This window comes from Dasypus novemcinctus, chromosome 16 (genome assembly GCF_030445035.2).
Source record: "Dasypus novemcinctus isolate mDasNov1 chromosome 16, mDasNov1.1.hap2, whole genome shotgun sequence".
NCBI lineage: Eukaryota > Metazoa > Chordata > Mammalia > Cingulata > Dasypodidae > Dasypus > Dasypus novemcinctus.
The window spans coordinates 23,608,529-23,627,949 of record NC_080688.1 but is presented as its reverse complement, the minus strand read 5'-3'; positions in this window follow the sequence as shown (position 1 = coordinate 23,627,949).

The following is a 19,421-nucleotide window of genomic DNA, read 5'->3' as shown; positions in this document are numbered from 1 at the left end:
CATGTTGTTTTCACCACTATAGGTAGGTATTATGATTTAAAGTCAGGAGATGTGGATTCACTTCTCCTTTTTAGATGTTTCTGGCAATTCAGGACTCCTTACCCTTCCAAATAAATTTAATGATCATGTTTTCTTTTTTTTCTTTAATGCTGGTGGAATTTTTATCGAGATTACATTAAATCTATATATCAATTTGAGTAGAATTGACATCTTAATGATATTTAGTCTTCCAATTCATGAGCATGGAATGTTCTTCCAGTTATTTAGGGCTTTTTTGATTTGTTTTAACATTCAGTTGGAGTTTTCTGAATACAAGTGCTTTATATCATCAGTTAAGTTTATTCCTGATTCTTTTCTGTCATTTTATTTTCACCACTCTTTTGACATTTTAGTTACTTTTATTGATATAATCTTCATTTCTAGACTCTCTTCCAGGTGCCTCTCTCCTGTCTTTTCCTTTCAAGCTTTAGCACACCCTTTAGTGTTTCCTGAAAATCTGTTCTCTTGCTTAGAAATTCTCTCAGTTTCTGCTTATCTGTGAATAGTCTAATTTTGCCTTCCTTTTTTGAAAGACAGTCTTGCAGGATATAAGATTCTTGAGTGGAAGTTTTTCTCTTGTAGTATCTTAAACATATCAGACCACTCTCTTCTTGCCTCCATGGTTTCTGGTGAGAAATCAGCACTTAATCTTATTGGGTATCCCTAATATGTTATACATTACTTTTCTCCCCTTTTCCCTTCTCTTCTTCTGATACAACCATGACACATATGGTTGCATGCCTTTTGCTGTCATTTAGTTCCCTGAGACCTTGATCAATTTTTTCCATTCTTTTCCTCATCTGTTCTTCTGTATGTTCACTTTCAAGTACATTTCTTCAAGCTCACCAATCCTTTCTTCTTCCCCCTCAAATCTGCTATTATATAATTCCAATGCTTTTTTAAATTTCATTGATTGTACCTTTCATTCCCATGAGATCTATTTTTCTATGTATGCTTTCAAATTCTTCTTTGTGCTCATCCAGTATCTTCTTAATATCCTTAATCTCTTTGCCATCTCATTGAATTTATTAAGGAGATTTGTTTGAACATCTATAATTAGTTGTTTCAACTCCTTTATGTCATCTGGAGGCTTATCTTGTTCGTTTAACTGGGCCATAGCTTCCTGATTCTTGATGTGGATTGTTATTTTTTGTTGGTGTCTTGGCATCTGGCTTACTAGAGTGTTTTTTTGGGTTGCAGTTTTTCTCTTTAGTTTAGTGCTTCCTATTGTTTCTCCCTTGCTGGTAATGCAGTAGGAGGCAAGCATGTAGTTGATGCTGTAAGCTGTGGAGGCTCAAGCTGCCCTCATTTTACTAGGGACCAATGAAGCTTCTTCCAACTTTCTCCTTTGCCAGCGGTAGGGACAGAGTCACAGCTATGTGGAATAATCCACATGCAGGCCCAGCCTGTAGTTGCCCAGAGAGACTGATGAAGCCTCACATCCCTTTGTCCCCTGCCTGGGACAGGGATGGAGCTGCAGGTGTGGGCAGCAATCTATGCAGTGCGGGTCCAAGATGACTGCAGTTGCCCTGGTAGACTTCTGATTTTCCATCTATGCCAGCCATAGTTACCTGCAGTTATCTGTATAGGCTGGTGCAGGGCTCCTCAGCCTCCTTCCTGCCAGAGGTGGAGCTGAAGCCTAGGCCAGGGCTGCAGGCTGATCTACAAGTGAAAGAAACTGGTTTCTGCAGACACTAAGAGTTTCAGTCAGTGGGGCTTCCCCCTCAGGCTGGGGTCGCAGCCAGAAAGGCTGCTACTGGCCTCTTTCTTACTCGGGTTGGTTCACACCCCAGCTGTTCCCAGTGTCATATCCCAGGCAGCCAAGTCTACCATTCGGTAGCGGAAATTGGCAGCTAACCAGCTTCTCCTCCCCTGTTTCCAGGAAATGGAGCTTCCATTTCCAGCCACAGAATAACTCCTGGGGTAGCTCGTGCCACCAGAGTAGGATAATCACCAGCTTCCGCGGCTTGGCCAGTAATTTCCTGGAGAGTCTGGTACAGGTCCCCGCAGCCTCCCTCCTGCATAAGGTGGCTGTAGCCTAGGCTAGAACTGCAATATGATCTGGATGGAAAGAAATTGGTCCCCACCAGCCCTGGGATCCTTAGTCTGCCCTGCTTCCCCTCGTGCCAGGCACGGAGCTAAGATGGCAGCTCCCAGCCTCTTTCCGGCTTGGACAGGCTCAAACTTCAAGTGTTCTCAGGATAATACTGTAGCCAGCTGAATTTCCTCATCATTAGCTGAAATTGGTGCCCAATCATCTCTTCTTCCTCTATTTTGCAGAAGTGGAGGTTTCAATCCCAGCCACGGAACAGTTCTCGAGGTGGCTTGTGTCTCCAGTGGAGGATGAACACCCGTCTCCAGGGCGTGGAGTGCTCTACTTACGAGTCTTCTCTGCAGATGGGCAGTCTTCTTCCTCCTTTCCATCAAGGATGTTGCAGGATGCTCTTCTAGTCTCCTGGAGCCCCCAAAACAGGTGCTTCAGCTAGCTCCAGAGAGCTCTGGGTGTTCGCAAACTGCCCTGTAGCACGAGCAGTGTCTAGGAGCGCCTTACTCTGCTGCCATCTTGCTGATTCTCCTCTTTGATTCATTTTTAATTATTTTTGTATATAGTTTGAGATAGGAATCTTCCTTCATTCTTTTGCATATAGAAATCCAGTTCTCCCAGCACCATTTGTTGAATAGATATTCTTTCCCAATTAAGTGGGCTTAGCAACCTTGTCCAACATCAATTGGTCATTAACGTGAGGGTCTATTTTTGAACTCTCAATTCAATTCCATTGGTCTATCTATGTCTATAGATGTGCCAGTGCCATGCTGTTTTGACCACGCTAGCTTTGTAAAAGCTTTGCCAGATGGGGTCAATGCATGAAGGTGGATTAATCCAGAAAAGACCATTTTGCATTTAGGTATTTCAGTTAATGGAAACTGGATTGAGTGTGTACACCTCTTGGAAACAGCTGTTGAAGTCTCTTCCCCACCTACCGCAGGGGCCCCTTTATTTGCAGCATGTAGCATGACTCAGTGGCTCATGTTCTGCCCTGGGTTTCTTAAGACTTGGGTCCCTGGGTGAGGTTCTAACTTCCTGCTGTTAGTGGCCCTATAGTCTACATCTGTGGTGGGAGGTTCCCAGGCCTCTGCCTCTGAGTGACTTCGAAGCTGCCTAAGACTGAATGAGGGGGAGTGGTCCAGACTGATGGATCTGGGGCAGAAATTTCCTATCCAATCTTGGAGATTATTTTCCTTTTTCTGTGATTTAACATTTGTGGCATCCTTCTGCAGTCTCTACTGTCCTCTAGACTTCTAAGCAAGTGGCCTTTTTTGTTTTATAAACTGATTCTGAGGGAATATTTTCCCCATCACCAAGTTAATGTTGTCATTGACTCATGAATAATTTATATAATTTCTCTGAGTGTTGAAAATAGCTGAAATTTAGTACAACCATCAAATTGTGGTAGATTATTTCTATGTAGAAAAAATGGAAACAGTTGAAATTTCTTATCTGAGAGTCATTTTTCACAATGGATGCATTTTTCAGTCAGGCTTTAATCTATTCATTCTGGAATTACTGTGCTCCAAATATAGATAATAATAAGATACCTAGACTCTCCCCATCCGGGCTTGGGAAAGCTGGAGTTAGTTTATCCAGAACAGCTACATATTGTTTCTGTATGCATCAGATTTGGTCACAGTCAGACCTGCCTCTATGGGAGTGGTGGACAAGTCTCATCTGGATTCTAGTTGTCTACAGATGTGAGAGAGAGTCTCCTCTCACTTTTAACCTCCTTCTTTCACCACACTTCATGTGGTTTACTTAAATTCAGCACATAGCAAAGGTGTGAATGTTTTTGATGCTGAGAGGAATTAAAAACGTAACTGATTCTTTAAGCATATTGTGGGTAAAACTCCCTATCCCCACAATAAGGTCAAAGATGGGGGAAAGGAAGTAATTCAACAAAAAAGACTTTCTAGTACATTGTTGAATCCTAGTGTACAGAATGCTATTTTTTTTATTCAATCTCCTTGACCTTGGTGGCATAACTTCTCAAGAATTCACTCCATGGAATATTTACTTGTTCAAATTTCTAAGCATAAACAGGAAGGCAGAGATTTGCAGAGATTTTCCTTGAGCTTCATTTCCTTTGTGAGTAATTAATTAAAAACTTTAGAGATTACCAGATAGATTTTAGAAAGAGGACACAGATGGCATTCGTTAGGATTTATACTTTAAGTTTTGATCATTTAAAGGAGAAAAAGAGGGAACCAGACAACTGCCCAGACATACATCCATAGCATTCACAAGGAGTCAACATACAAGTGAATAAGGAAAACACTAAGTTTTCCTTGCAAATGCAAACAATTATAGAAACCCAGAATCATTAAATGTAGATCTCAGAAAACACAAGGAATTCCAGAAGAGAAGGTGGAGGTAGCAGGGGAGTTCAAGCATGTGATATATATGTTTGGGCTGATCTTTAGCCAAACGAGGAGACTTTATCATGAGGGATTAAAAACTAAACATCCAGTTAATTATAGCCTGAGAAAGTCAGTTTTTTGAGAAACAGAGTTCTCAAAGCACCCTCCTCTCATGGTCCCTGGAGGACAATATGGCCTTTCCGGAAACCAAATGGCTTTCCTCTAAACCATTATTAGGGAAAGGATAATTTTGATAGTTTTATTGCTTCAATTTCTTCTCTACCTGCTGGTAGCCACATAAAAGTGTTCATGCTCCATAAATATTATACTGGGCATTCTTGGCCATAACATGATAGCAGAGTAAAAATATTTTTTTAAAAAATCATGTATCTCTTCTCTAAAGAGTTGAAGTATGATTTTGTATCAGTGCCAAATTCCCTTTTTATATGTCTTTGCTGAGCCATTCCCTTGAAAGAGCTGAAGGGCTGTTCATTTAGAATATGTTGTATGGTAATGCTAAAGTGGTAAACCCCATCAAATGTGTTGTACTTGAATATGTCCTTTGGGTCAGGGGTGACTCACCAGTTGTCAGCAATAGCTAGATGCTAGAGACATTCTATCAGACGTTCTCCCTTTTCTTGAGAAAGCGAGGCTCAGATGGACCCAGGAGCCCAACCTTGAGGTCATGGCCATGCATAGCTAGTCAACAAACACGGAACCAGGAAGAATGGGAAGTTGGAGAGTGTGGTAGTGTAACTGAAAAATTAACAGATGTGTTTTGACTCCCTGAATTGTATGTTAAGCAATTGCTACTTTCTGATACTTTACAGTGTATCCAAAACAAAATACCAGCAACTGTGATAGTTTACTAAATTATAGCCTTGATGCATGCTAGCCTTTTGAAGTAGCCAGAAGCAGATATATGTAACTGTTGTAAAATACTGCACTGCAAACCAGATGCCTTGTTTCTTTAACACTGATGCTGTTTTAACACTGCATGACCTTACCCAGTAACCGGACGGTAATGAGACACCTCATGACTGTCTCTGCTGGTATCTCATTATCTTATTTTGCAGTCCTGGAGTGGGGTGCCCCTGCATGTAGCCCCCTGAATTCAGGTGCCTTTGCAGGTAGCCCCTTCTTCATGAAAAATGAGTTAAACCAGGTCTGACCATCCCAAATTCCTAAGTTATCTGGCTAAACCAAAGCAGTTATAATAAGAGTTTGCCCACCTGACATGTGCAAGAGCCTAAACTTTAAACTAAATAAACTAAGCATGTAAACAGTCTGTGCATGTTCAGCAATTAGACTATCTCTAACCTCCTTATCATCCTGAGCCTGCCTGCCTTTGTTCAAATGCTATAAAACACTTAAGTTTCTCTAGTTTGGGGAGGTAGATTATGTACTTCTTGCTTAGTGTTCAGCAATAAACTCTCTCTTTGAATCTCAGGTGTCACATAATTGGCTTTTCCATGCACTTCTGGTAGAAAACTCCTACATTGATCAGTATCAGCAATTTAAAGTTTTTGTGGATGCTAGAAAATCATGTCCTTAGGGTTAATCCATTCCTGTGCATGTAAACCTATTGTAGGGGGGAATCTTTTTATTAAATTACTTCAGTTAAGGGCCTTTGATTAGATTGTATAACTCAGGGTGCGTTTTAATCCTCCTACTGGAGTCCCTATAAATGGAGGAATAAAAAACTGCAGATACAGAACCCAGAGAAGTCCCTGGGAGCCAGAAGTTGAAATCAGTGGAACACAAAAACTGAGAGGAAGTCAGAGGCCAGAAGCTGAAAGCAATGAGGCCTGGAGGAGAGAGAAGAGATAAGCGGGTGATACCCAGTTGCTGATCACCCAGAGCTGCCATCAGTGTTTTCTGATGATGCCTTGATATGGACACTTTCATGGCCTCAGAACCACAAACTTTTAGATTACTAAATCCCCATCATAAAAGCCAAGCTATTTCTGGTATATGGCTTAACAGACTTCAACAAACTGAAAAAGAGAGTAACTTTTCCTTGTGGTGCTATAGCAAATCACCATAAGCTGTTTGGCTTAAAATAACAGATGCTTATTCTATCATAGTGTTGGAGGCCAGAAGTCCAAAATCAGTGTCTCTGGGCTGATACCAATGCTTCAATAGGGTCATGCTTCCTCCAGAGGTTCTGTGGGAGAATCGGATTTTTGCTTCTTCCTGCTTCCCATGACTAAAGGCTTCCCTTGGCTTGTAACCTCATTGCCCCAGTCTCTATCTCCCTGGTCACATTGCTTCTTTCTCTTCTATGTCTATTCTTCTTGGCCTCTCTCTTGCATTTAGGGTCCACCCAGAAAATCCAAAATAACCCCCATATCAAGATCCTTAATTTAATCATTTTCACAAAAATCCTTGTTCCTTATAAGGGAACATTTACAGCTTCCAGGAATTAGGATCTGACATCTTTGGGCTGACATTTTCCAGCCTACAATAGGTGAGAGGAGAATCTCCTTTATTTCATCTAGTCTTTGCTTGTTAAACCTAGCTGGTTATGTGTTTAAATGTGAGCTCATGAGTGAAAATAATCCAGTCCCAAGAGTCACCCTAGATTCTGGATCTTAGCTCCATCAACAAGGGATCTAACTGGCTTAGTACAGAGCAGCAAGTTCAGCCCATGGAAAGGAGAAAGCTTTTCTCTTTCCAGGGAAAAGAGAATGTCCCAGACTTCCTGGTGCTCTGGTATGGTGAGGATAAACAGTTTAGAGGAAGGAAGCTTCTGTCACTAATTTTTTTTTGCTCCCAGACCTGCCAGCATCTCATTCCCTTTCAGGTGATAATACAACTGTAATAAAAAGGGAGAAATACATTTAAGCAACCCTATTCTATAACATCTATGTTGTAATAATGTTTGAGAGTCAAAAGTTTCATAACTTACATAAACAGTCCAGACCATCTGCCGCACATTTCTCTCCATCATTTTGCAGTCTGGGTATACATCTGGGTCTAATCTGAAAATATCATGTAATCATTCTGCAGCACAATAAATTCTATGGCAAATTAAAGAATGCAAAACCATAATCTAACATTAAAGGATATGTTTTTTCATGCCTAAGTAGTTTAACCACTTATCCTCAGAGATCAGTAATGCAGTCACTATATCTAGCTTTTCTCCATGTCACTGAAAAAAGATGTTCATAAATAGTAATTCTTCTTATACTTTTCCATGGTCTCTGAAAAGCAGTGGCAATCCTTACAAATGTTTACATGTATTAAAACATCTTAAGTAAAAGTGTTGGGGGGGGGGCAGAGAGAGAGAGAGAGAGAGAGAGTTGTATGTTTGAAGGATTTGGAACAAATGAAAAATGATCATCTCTGGATCCACCTGGCCCTGCAATTGAACTTTTAAACTGTTTGCAAAATGTGTTTTTTTGCTATTTATATAGAATTTGTGTCAAAGATTCTTTGTAATCATTTAGATCATCTTCTGTTTTTAAAGAAATAATAGCAATGCATAACACAAAATAAGAAATAAGCAGCAGAGAGTAAAAGCTCTAGTGCTCTTTGTTTTCTCTGAGAAGTAAAACCATACTTCTATATATGTCATGTATTGCTTGAGATAAACACACCACCAAGCAACCTCCTACTCTTTCATACATGTGGGTTCTTTTCCTTGTTCCTAAATTGGTTGCTTTTATTGTTGAATGTGACAAAGATGGAATTTTCTTTCAGGGTTAATTTTTTTTTCCTGCAACGAGTTTATCAGAATATGCTGAGCATGAGGGTAGAAATCATTTATAAATCTGACATCCATAGTGTTTCAACTTTTAGACAAATAGCTGAAATGTTAGGATAAGCAGAAAGGATTGCCTGTTGTTGCTTTTTTAAAAAGAGATTCACATGAGAATTGCTGCTGTACTTTCAATATCTTGTATGTAATTGTTATTTTCATCGTTTTGTTGAGGATAAAATCTGATATGGTGTGTTTATAAGTAAGTCTAGGTATAATTACCTTGACTGAATGAAATATATTTGCATTAAAGGTAGATACCCCACATAACCAAATGGTGACTGGACCATACAGAAACCTCTTTTACCCAAACTGTGGCTGAATGGTGCTAACAATATTTTAAGCCCTAAGAATCCTGATGATTGGCATCAGTCTCACAGCTGTGGCTCTGACTATAAGGGACAGGGCAGAGAGTTCTATTTGTGCTTCCTGAGTGTTCTAGAATCAAGATTGCGTGAGCTGAGTTTGGCCTGCCTGAGCTGTTTCTTTGTTGACGTTCCTATTCTTTCATTACTGAAAGCTTTGAAGTTCTCATAAACATCAAGTTCTCTCCAAATAATGAAATGGGTAAGAAAACATTGCTTCCATAAGAACCAGTATCTTTCTGTATTAGAGATAAGAAACAAAAACAAACAAATATGGTTTCAATTCATTTTATATATATATATATATTTTTTAATGTATTTATTTATTCCTCTCCCCTTTCCCCCCATTGTCTGCTCTCTGTGTCCATTCACTGTGTGTTCGGCTTCTGCTTGCGTTATCCTGCAGCTCTGGGAAACTGTGTCCCTTTTGTTGCATCATTTTGCTGCGTCAGCTCTCCGTGTGTGTGGCACCACTCCTGGGTGGGCTGTGCTTTTCTCACGCAGGGAGCTCTTCTTTTCAGGGTGCACTCCTTGCACATGGGGGAGCCCTACGCGGGGGCACCCCTGTGTGGCACCACACTCCTTGCGTTCGGCAACAGCACTGCACGTGGGCCAGCTTACCACATGGGTTAGGAGGCCCTGGGACTGAAGCCTAGACCCTCATATGGTAAACGTATGCTCTATCAGTTGAGCCATGTCAGCTTCCCTCATTATATTTTTAATTACTTAAAAAATTATCAAAAATAATGACCATTAAATTGATACACGAAATTATATCTGAGGAATACATTGTCTTTTCCAGCTATGGAAATTTCAGGATTTTTACTTGAACAAAGCTTCATGAAGTGACAAGAGCAGAAACTTTGAAAGGCAAAGATTTCCCATTGAATTATCTACAAATTGGCACTAGACCTCTGTTGTCAGCTTGCCTGTGCTATGGTTTTATGATTACTATTGCCTGGAGCATCAATTTGTATTTACTATATTCTACTCAAGTGAAATACAGTTTACTGCATAAACCACAAAAGCCTCTTGTTATTGTTCTCAGCCAGGCATGAATAATGCATCCTGATATCCTGATCATAAAAGCAAGTGCATTTACAAACTTCATATTAACCATTGAGGACTCCATAGAGCCTGCTGTCCTCTCGCAGCTCTGGAGGATAAGATGGGGTGTCCCCCTGGCAAGACCAACCTCTGCCTCCTCGGGGAAACCACTGCTGAGTTTCCCACCTCCATCAGTGCCTGGCCACCTCCATCAGTGCTGGGAAGATTCAGACTTTGGGTCCAGTCAGTTTCCATCTCTCAGGGAAAAGATAATTCCTTCAATAATTATTTTCAGATTGATTGATTACACTACAACCATGAAAAGTCGAGGATGACATTAAAACCACTTGAGGCATTTATTAAAAGTTCACATATTCGCTGCAGATGAATGTAAAGCTTTTATCATAGAATATCCTTTTTACTATCTCAAGACAATCCTAATTATTCAATGTCTTTCCCTACATTAGCACACTTTAAATAACCTTTTTAATTTTTTTAGTCTCCACTTTAGAAATTTCAGGGAAAGAGAAGAAATTATTTCGATGTAACCCTCACCTCTTTGTTCTGTTAGTAAAACATATGCATGAATCCTCATTTCTTGTTTTCTTGCCTTTTTAAGCTCCTATTTGTTCATTCTGAACTTTTCTCTTTCTAATTTTGTGACCCTTTATTCACTATTATCTTGCATCTTGTACATAGCAATAGTTTTTTCCCTGTTCAGTTCACAGGATTTGTAGTCAGACAGACCCAGATTTGATGCTAACTCTATCCTTTATACACCATGTGATCCCAAGCATGCTAATCCTGATTTTCAGCAACTTCATCAGTAGACCTAGGAATAACTTCTCCCTTACAAAATGTTTGTGAAGATTAAATGAAATTCCAGATGTGAAAGCACCTAGCACAGCCCAGAACATAAAAATGCATTCCTTAGTTTCCCACTTTTGCTTTTCTTTCTCTCTTCCTCTGTGTCTGTTCCCTACATTTGACCGTGTAATTTGACTTGATCTGAAATGCGTTATACCAGTTCTGATTAATATTCAGCAGCATCAATGTCTAATAATCTTCTGATTAATCCAGATAACAACATGTGAAAAGAGCAGTATAGAAAAAAAAAAACACAATAAAAATAACTTTCACTTTTTATTTTTAACATCTACTTCAGGAACTGCCCTGTCTTTACTAACGCCCAGACTAGGTATATTTAATTTAACACCACAGATCCCTGTAAAAAAACAGATGAATAAGAAATCTATATGGTCTTGCACATTCAGTTAAAAGTACTTATAAATTAAAGGTGCAATAGATAATCCATTTAGTTGTCGATTTTCACTTATTTCATGGGACTTGAATAGTTAAACACCACAAGGCAATGACATTAGGTTTTTTGTAGAATTGTCTAGATACACTAACCATATGGAAATGTTTTTTTAATGACCACTAAGATAACAAAAGCAAAATGGAATATGCACTTAGTAGCAAAGGAAGAACCTTCTCTCTCAGCTATCAATAAGCATGTTTTTTGATTCTCCTACTAACTAATTTATAGAATCTTAACACTGGAAAGAGGTCATTTTCCCAGGTACCAATTCTGAGCAGAAATCAGTCTTGGCCACTCTTCAGTGTACAAGAAGGAAAATTTCTAAGAAGGAAGATTATATGAAGTGTTTCTGTTGTGCTTTATTTCTCTTCATAAAGAAGTGCCTAAACGATGAAAAGTAAATCCTAAATGATCTCAGTGAACTGTGAGTGGATATGAAAGTGGCAAGTAAGTTTCATTATAAGCAAATTTAATATTAGGGAGGGAAATTACCTGAAATAACTAAGTGAGAAACATTTATATGCCTTCCTCTTCCTGGAGAGCATAGTTTACACAGTGTTAGAGAAATAAGGCTAAATACTGAATGACTTGTTCCTCAGGGAGTTTCTAATCTGGTAGAAGCTATATACAGAAAATATTTACCAAAAGAAAGGTACTATAAGCTAAAACATAAGGTACAGATAAAATGCCTTGGTATTTAGAGGAGAAAAAATATACTTCCTATTGAAGAGATGTGCTTTAATTGTTCATAAAATTTTTAAAATTTTGGAGTCACTTCTCTTTCCTAAATAAATGAATGACTTGAATTGTAACATAAAATTCCTAGAAAGTATAGTGAAACATTAGAGTCCATTACAGCCCTTGCACATAGGAAGTGTCTGCTAAATATATTTCCCTGAATCAGTGAGAAAAACATTAGAAATAAAATAGAAGGCATCTTTACTTGAAGTATGGTTATGGTCCTGAGGTCCTGTAAAGGGCAACCTAAACAATTGTGGAGATGGTCAAATTGTCATATGTGTGGATAAATCTTAAATGGTCAGGCTCATTTAGAGCTGATCCAATAACTTTCTTATTCTTCTTAAGCACAACTTTAATTCATATAGAAAAATAAACATCTCAACTTCATGTCATTGAAACCTCTTAAACATTGAAAAAAATGGAGAGAGTGAACATGGATTAAATCATCTAGCTGGACTGAGGAAGATTGTTTTCACTCTCATTTGTTAGTTCTACTATAACTACACTAAGAGGCTGAAAATGCTAACCATCAAGCAGTGTATATCACTGACTTTTCTCTGCTATCTATTCTTTAGATATACACTGCTTTGAACTGCTCAGTCCTGGTCAAGATTTTCACTAAAAGTTATTTGATAGGCGTAATGTCTGAGTTTGGGTTATCTCAGGAGTAGACTTTGAGATGAGGATTTGAGCACGCATTGTTTCTTCTGGAGGTGAAGAGAACATCACTATGTGAGTAGGGAAATGAGAAAAGACAGATGATAGACAATAAATGGTGCATTAGCAGCCCATTATCTCAAGGAAACCCCACCAAGGGATGACATAGCTGGGGTATTTAATCTCCAACTCTAGTCGTTGGCTGAGGACTATTCCCTGGGGGTATAATTCTCCCCCAAGTAATTCTTTGCTGGTCTGCTACAATGCACTTGAGGAAGACACCCCAAAGACCACCTTTGGTCATATTATCTTTCCTTAGGAAATGTTTGGTAGTGTGTTAACTCTTTTCCACTCTCCTATTTTCCTTCTCTTCCTGTCTCTCTAGAAATATGAAGACATAAACCTATTCTAGCATCAAATCTAATATCAATTTGATCTCACTGGAAGCCATCACAGAAGTAATCTCTGACAGGTGGTGATTCTCTGATAGAAATGTTCCCTAACAAAACTACAGAAAGAAAACTGTAGGCTGCTGTGACTGCCTCCTGCCAAAATAATGCAAGCAGCCAAATCAGTCCTCTTTTGATTTAAGTAAACTTAAAAAAAATTTAAAACAGTTATGCCAACAAAGCTGAAAACATTGCTTGCAACAGTTGGAAAGCAGCTCTAAAATAAATTAATATATTAATATATCTGAAGCCATAATGGCTTTCAGTTGACTGTCTGGAGATTTACAGAGAAAACTTTCCCACTAATATTAAGCAGCTGTCAGCAGTCCCTCACTGACCATAATGCACCCAGCTTGCACTCTGAAGCAGCAAGTCCAGGACAAATACGTCTGTCAAACCAGCAACCGCATTACTAAAATGTCAGCGGAAAATGACCCTTCAATTCACGTCTCCTATAACTGCAGCAATAGTTACCATGCTTAAAAATGTACTCTTCTATACTCATGCAAAAACAATGAAGTTTGATTGGCCTGATCTAAAGAAATAATGATTCCCATCTAGATTCGCATACCTGAAAAACATTTTGTGTTAAAAGTTACAACTTTTTGAAACTTTCAAAGAAAATATATTCTCTCTGTTCTCCCTACATCCACATCAGGAATGCTGTACAGGTCTGTCTTGTGGTCAAGACCATGGCTCAAGTACCAGGAGTTAAAAATGCTTTTTGATCTGAATAAAAGGGGGAAATGGAAAGGACAAATGAGTTTATATGGCTGTGAGTCTCCAAAAAGAGCTGGGAGGTTATCAGAGGTGTTGCCCTTATGCACACCTCAGCAGAGTCCCAGAGACAGATAAAGTAGATACAACCCCAGGTATTGATTCTTCTGAGGGCCACAGAGATCCACAGGTTCTATGGTCATGGCAGATGGAGTTTAGTGCCATCTCAGTTGGCCTACTTTGGAGTTTGTGTTTCTTTGTGATGGAGCTGGACTTAGATGTGATCTTTGTCCACAAGTCTCTCCTGTTACTTTCACTGGATCTGTAGTTGTTGCTGAGGTTTAATGTATACCCAGGTGACCTGAATCTCTGGACTGACCATGTGATAGTCAGGCCCTGAGCCTCAACAGACTTGCAACTCCTACACTCTGGTATTGGACTTACCCCACTCATCTAACACGGAGGTGAAGAAGGCCAACCACCACACCAGGGAGACAAGAGTGCCTACAACTGAAAGCAGGAGAATTGCATCCAGCATCCATGTGGAATCTAAACCCCCTCTTGATATAGATGTGAAGTGGACACAACCATTCTAAGGTCCACAGGATGGAGGAATGGAGTATGGATTAGAGTAGACTTACTGATATTCTATTCATGAACTATTGTGATTAGTAATTGAAGAAAATGTGGCATTGGTGTGGAGAAAGTGGCCATGGTGGCTGCTGGGGGTAGGGAGTGGGAGGAAGAGATGTGATGTGGGGGCATTTTCGGGGGTTGGAGTTGTCCTGGGTGGTGCTGCAGGGACAGTTACTGGACATTGTATGTCCTCCCACGGCCCACTGGGTGGACTGTGGGAGAATGTGGGCTATGGTGTGGACCATTGACCATGAGGTGCAGCGGTGCTCAGAGATGTATTCACCAAGTGCAATGAATGTCTCATTATGGTGGAGGAGGTTGTTGTTATGTGGGGAGGAGTGGGGTGAGGGGGTTGGGGGGTATATGGGGACCTCATATTTTTTTAATGTAACATTAAAAAAATAAAGACAAAAAAAAAAAAAAAAGACCATGGCTCAGCCTGCAATGACATACACAATTGGAAACTTTTAATAAGGGTGCTGTAAATAAGTCAGATGGATTTTTTTTCTCATGTAAGTATAAGCATGTGTTAAATATATATTTTTTAATTTTTAATTCATTAATTCATTCAACAAATATTTATTGAAAACCTACTTCTGAGCGCTAAACCCTGCACTAAATGTTAGGTGGGCAATAGTGAGAAACATAATCATAGTTCCTGCCCCCTTTATTACTAATTACACAAACATCAGCTGCACGACCCCTTCAGAAATAAAATTCAGAAAATTGCGTAAAATGCTGCCAACACTGTAGGCCTGATTTTTGACTCTGTGGCTACTCATTGTTCTTCTAATACAGACCAGGCCCTTAATTGGTCTGAAAAGCCCAGGAGGGTCTACCATTGGAATGCAACAATAGATCCCCCCTCCCAAAAAAGAATGATTAAGAGTTCAGTGTGCATAATTTTAAAGACATTTCACTGAAGAAGATATAAATCTTTGTATATTTCCACCCCCCAGATCTTTTTCCCACATGGTAAAAAGAGCATCCTATGTGGTTTATCTGGAAGAATATGCATAATTCTATTCATATAGGAAAATTGATTCCATTTAATCAATCCAAAATGGTGGTGCATTTGTCCTTAGATAAACATGTAAATAAAATGTAGAAATGAATTCAATAAGATGAAAATGTTACTGATACAATTAATACAAATGAACATTTTCCATTTTTGTTTGAATTTTTAAAAACAAGAACATTCTAATAAAATTTCAGAAAAAGTCATATGCTTATGCCAGGGATTCAAAGTGACCTACATTTCATTGCTGACTGTCATCTGACAATCACAGGTAGAATATATTTTTATATTCACAGGCAGAAATATTAGTTAGATTTTTTTTAGTCATTGTGTTCCTCTAATTTTTTTTTAGAAAGATTTTTTTTTTCCTTGAAGGTATCTAGACTTATTTCACTTGTTAGTTTAAGCCAGACATCATCAGATAAAACAAAAATCCTTTCAATTTAAGCCAATGAGAGCTAATTTATTTATGGAGGACTCAGAAGAATAAAATCCATTCATCCATCCACTCAACAAAGAGTTTATTACATGTTTACCACGTGCCAAGCACTGTTCCAAGCACTGAGAAGTGAATGTTGAGTAGAGCCCTGATGGTCTTGGAGCTCTTCGGACCATCTGAAGAACGGAAGCTTAGCTTTAGTCCACCTGCAAACTGCTAAGTGAACCAGGGCAAGAGGCGCCACCCCTGTGGACCTCAGATTTGTCATGTATTAATGAGGGTGCTTTCAGCTCAAAACTTCTGTGATCCTATACTCTAACAGTCCAGATAGTCAATGCCCCACCTAAGTGAGTAAGGAACATTTTCCCATTTAAGGGGATGAGTTTCCACACCCATTCACATTCGCTCCAAAGCCCCTTAGAGCTTAAGTGAATGATTTTATTGACTCAGGGATGCAGTGTGGATGGAGGCCAATCTGAGGACTTCATCAATGTTTCTATGTTCAACAAAAGCACTTTCACCATAATTTGTGAAATTTCCTCAGTTACCTTTTGCATAGCAAAGAAACCGGGGACTCTGGAATTAAACCAGAAGTCTAAATTTCAGTGTGACGCTTAACTCAGAAATTTTCCTTTGTATCCCTATAAACATCTGGAAAAAGCTATATTTATGGAACTATTTAAATGGACAATCAAATTTTACTGTTTGGGTTACCTTTCGCTTTCCTCATATATTAACACTGTCTAGTAAAAATAAATATAAGGCCCGTAGTTATCCAGTCCCACATCCTGTTATTTTTTTTAGCTATTTACAAAGTACTTCATACTTTAACCTTGCTTCATAGCCATAAATTCTGTTATTTATGTTGATACTTCAAAAAAGTAGAGTATTACTACTTCCTCTTATTTTATCAGCAGGATATGAAGAAGAAAATATATTGTGTAACTTATTTAAGCATCTATACAGAAAAATAACAGAGCAAGATTAAAGCAGTATACCAGACTTTCCTATCCACATAAATCTAGGTTTCCATTTGTTTCTCATAATATTTAACAGTATATTAGGCATAACACAAAGACTTTAATTCTAAATGCTCCATTTGTTTAAAAAACACAAGCAAAAAATATCTTCAGGGTTTAACTATTAGTTAGAGTCTGGGAGTTTTCCCCCACTTCTTTTAATAAATTTTGAAAAAGGGAAACTGGGAACTCTGAAGACCAACTGGGCTTGCCTGGGTAGTGGGATCATACCAGGGAGAAAGGTCTAGAATATACTTCTTCAAGCCATTGCAACGCATTTATTGAACACCGAAGAGTAGGAATAGCACACTTAGGTTCACAGACCCTTTCAATCAGTTGAGATGATATATTCTACTCTTTGAGGTAACAAAACCATTATGCATATCTACAGTCATAATTTAATCCTAGAAAAAGGTAGAATCCTTATAGTCTCAGTTGACAGGAAAACCTGGTAGCACCAATGGAAAATGATTAGCTATAATCACAGCACATTAGAAAAGTGAAGCCATGTGACAAAGTAGAGGCAGTCTATTTTAAAAAAATCATCTTTAAATCTCTCCTCATTTTCCACTGAGTATTTTGCTGAAAGCCATTACAAGTTTGTGACATGTACTGATTTTGGCAGCCTGCCCAGGAGGTATGAGATGAACTCATGAATCAGTCAGCTAAAAGCCAAATGCATTTTTTAAACTTTATATTTGAAACTGAACTTTCATAAAGGCCAAGGGTATCTGAGCCTAGAAGTGCTCTTAGCTTTCTGTGTAACTATTTCTCCTTTCTTTGTACCACTCGGCTGCTTTGTGTGACTCTGTGGGGTCAAACTACAGAGCCACAATGAATCTGTCTTGGTTGAACCTCTCAGTGCATTTAATGGAACAATTTGTTTCTCCATTTTATGCCTATTTTTTGAGACAAATGACATAGATAGAAGTGGTGTTTGTATTGTAAGGAGTTTGAGTTCACGAACATCCTGTCACATTTCTCATAAAATGTGTTTAAGCTGCTTCTTTGCTCATACAGAATCATATTTCAATTATAGAATTTTTAGAACTATAAAGAATCAGAGATATCTAACCCAGAACTATCAAAATGAAAAAAAAATGAAACACAGAGAAGTGAAGAAACTTGCTATACTTCAGTATGAGCTGACCAAGGGTTCTTACTTCCATATCAATCCTTGGGCTGGGCAGAGTACTTGCCTTCTCATTTTCTTTCTGAATTACTTTCTGCCTGCCCTCTCCTCAACTCCTTTGTGGATTCATCTTCCATTTCTAGCCACCACTTCTGCTAAGTATTAGTGTCTCCACAGTTCTGTCCTTCAACCTCTTCTCATGCTGACATGCTCGTCAAGGAATCTTCATGTGGAAAACCTCAGTTATTTTATCTCCATGGATAAATCTCTAGCATTCCAGATCAGGCTTTTCTCACCTTCCCAGGCCTATACCCTCAATGATATATTGGAGGACTCTTTCTGGGGCACCTCATTACCCAGTGTGTTCACTGTACCCATCCAAATGTGATCATCCCCCTATGTTCTTTCTCAGCCAATTATCCACTATCCCAGCCATTCTCCCAAAGCAAAAACCTGGAAAGAATCACTAAGTTCTCTTCTACATACACACACACACACACACACACACGCACAATATTCCAGTATCCAATTCCCTCCTAAGTCCCTCTGGGGTCCACCTTCTCTTCTTCATCTCCACCTTTGCTTTTTTGAGACTGGACTTCTCTCCTGTAGCTTGCTACTAAAACCACATTTGTCCCCAAAATTGCCCAAATAACTGCAAAAATGTGCAGGAGAGTATAAACTACGATGTAAACTATACTCATCTCCTAGTGGCAATGCTCCAAGATGCATTCATCAACTGTGACAAATATACCACACTAATGAAGGATGTTGCTAATGTAGGAAAAGGTGGGAAGGCTAGGAAGCAGAGAATATGGGAATTCCCTATATTTTTTTGTGGGTAACATTTATGTAATCTAAGTTTCTTTTAAAAACTAAAAAATAAAGACATGTATTTAAAAAACACACATTTGTATGATAAATTATTCCTCAGCCTTCCAGATGGCCCAGGTGATGCTCTCTCTCCCACTTCTGCTAGCTATAATGATAAGCTAATTCATGAGATTTAGTTAGCAACTCTGCAGAACTCACCAAAACAAGTGGAAAATTCTCCTAGAATCATTACTGTGGTAGGTTGAATTTTGTACCCCACAAAAGGCCAAAGAAGGAGAAAACCATGGTATAAGCAAGAAGCTGGAGATCAGCAGGACCCAGAAGAGAAAGGAAAAGATGCTGCCATGTGCATTGACATGTGATGGAAAAGTCAAGAACTAAGGATTCCCACCAGCCAGTCCCAAAACATCAGACTTCAGGGAGAAAGGATGCCCTACTGATGCCAATTTTGGAATTCTCTTAGCCTTAAAATTGTGAGCCGATACATTCCTCTTGTTAAACAGCCCTTTGTATGGTATTTGTTTTAGCAGCTGGGAAACTAAGACAAGCACCTCCAGAAATAACAAGCTTCAGGAAGAGATAATGTTCCAAGGCCACCACACTGCTAGGTTTAATATCCAGAGCTACAGCATGAACTGGTTAATGTATGTGTCCATGAGGATAGTCCCATTGTGTCTCACATTGCATGATTGGCATTCATGAAATTAACACATAATTTACAATCATTCATTTGCCTTATAGGACCTCCAGTGCAATGCTGAAATACATCCAGGCTTGTTCCTGATCTTAAGTACAAAGTATTAATTTTTTTTTTTTTGCCATTAAATATTA